Source organism: Dasypus novemcinctus, chromosome 25, assembly GCF_030445035.2.
Source record: "Dasypus novemcinctus isolate mDasNov1 chromosome 25, mDasNov1.1.hap2, whole genome shotgun sequence".
Lineage (NCBI taxonomy): Eukaryota > Metazoa > Chordata > Mammalia > Cingulata > Dasypodidae > Dasypus > Dasypus novemcinctus.
The window spans coordinates 56,021,558-56,023,551 of NC_080697.1; the positions used below are offsets into that span (position 1 = coordinate 56,021,558).

General features: G+C 42.0%; 1 long non-coding RNA gene across 1 annotated transcript; it reads left to right on the top strand.

Moving 5' to 3' along the window:
• The first annotated feature begins 711 nt into the window (after positions 1–711).
• LOC101417647 (uncharacterized) lies at positions 712–1,730 on the top strand. The gene is made up of 2 exons (XR_011647434.1): positions 712–1,006; positions 1,496–1,730. It is a non-coding gene; the product is annotated as an uncharacterized lncRNA (long non-coding RNA).
• The last annotated feature ends 264 nt before the right edge of the window (positions 1,731–1,994 follow it).

Below are 1,994 nucleotides of genomic sequence, written 5' to 3' on the forward strand. Positions count from 1 at the left end.
TATTGAGTTTATCATTATCCATAACCCCCTTTTTCTCCTTGTTATTATTCCATGTTTTGTTGAAATTTTGGGGAGTTTTAATTCCAAATGGCAATTCATAAAATGTTTTAATTCAATCCACTTTGTTTAATAATGTTTCCTAGCCAGAGTATTAACATGTCAAACCTAATTATCAACCATTAATGGGATAATAATCTAAACAAAATATAGACAGCTTTAATGAGTCTTTTCAAATCTGTTTTTCTATTTTATTGGAATATATCCTTGAGCAATTTTTTTCAAAAATATTCATGTACTATACATTTCCTTTGTCTGTGAATATGCAAAAAAAAAAAAAGACCACTTGCCCTCATAAATCTGAATCATATATTTCCTCAAAACAGAATTCCACATTCAAGTTGTTTTTCCTCATAAAATTAAAAAATGGCCGCTAGTAACCAATGTTGCTAGGGAAAAGTCCAATGCCAGTTTGATCATTTCCCCCTTGTACTCATTTTCCTTTTTTCTAGACCATTTTAGAGGAGTACACACACAAATATTTTTACTCATAAATATTTGAACAGAGGAGTAGCAGGGAGGCTTATCAAGGTCCTAACAGCATCATCGCCTGTGAAAAGCAAACATGGACAACAAGCAAATAGATGCATTTTGTAAGTAGAGGGAGAAGCAGATCAGAGGAACATCAAAGTGACTCAGGTAACAGGAGGAACTTGGGCTGGCCACCCCGCCCTCAGGTGTTGACACATTTAGGTCCTGACACACCTATAAAGGCAGGAGTGAACCTCTTCCCTCTCCACTACACTCAGCCTCCTGCTCTCCTGTCCTGGTCTGACCCCCAGGTAACTCTCAGCCATGAGGACCCTTGCTGTCCTCTCTGTTGTTCTCCTGTTGGCCTTCCTGACCCACGCTGAGTACTTTGGAGAAAATGCTGAGGAGGAGCCTGAGGCCCAGGTCCATGATATGGCCATCTCCTTTCTGGGTGAAAGGGCCCTTCGAGAGGCTACAGGTGAGAGCCCAGAGGTGCCACCATGAAGCCACAATAACATTAGGAAGAGTGGGCTTTCAAGCCAGACCCTTCTAGGGTTCTTGGAACACCAGAGGATTGGGCTCCAGGAGGTGCAAGTGGGAGACTCAGCAGCTTCAAGGTCAGAGGCTAGACCAGCCTCTTTGCACTGTTCCTTAGCACCTGCAGGCAGGGCTCAAAAGCTGGTGTGTGTGGATGGGTTAGAATGAGAGGTGAGTAATGCTGAATATGGGAGCTGTATCACAGGGGATGTGATAAACCTGTAAATGATTGATGATCCTTTATGGCAATTCAGAGTAAGATTTCATTTTTCTATGACAAATGTGAATTCTCTCCATCCTTTTATGACTGGTGTATATTGGTTTATTAGTGGCAGACATGTCACTTCTTAGAGCATCTCCCCTGGTCTGGCTCTGCCTCTCCCATTTTCCTCCTTTCCCACTGTACCTGACATGCCCCTTCTCTTCCCAGGCCCTCAGCGGAGAATGGCCTGCACTTGTCGATTTGGGCGCTGCTTGCGCGGGGAGCGTCAACGTGGGATCTGTCTTAGCTTTCCTGCCCGTTTGCGGTGTTGCCGCTGAGCTGTGTCAACTGAGATGCAAAGCAGTGCAAGGTCCACTGTGAAGATTTTGAAAAGACTGATTTTACTCTGTATACTCTGTGCTTTTTCTTACTTCTCTACCCAAAATAAAGTTAAAGTATCGGCTTCAGTGTGTTTGGCCTTTCCTTATTTGTTTGTTTCAGTTGGCATATGGCTTATCTGTGCTGTCCAGTTTTATTGTGAATTCTGTCCTGAATGGTTTACATTAAGAGGAACCTGCCTTTGCTTCCCAATGATCCAAAATTTGAGCATCAGACATCAATTGTAAAAAAACAAAACAAACAAACAAAAAAACCAGCAAAAAAAAAACTTATGGGTTAACTGGTCAGTTTGAATCTAAAGAATTCTACATGTTCATAATGCTATTCA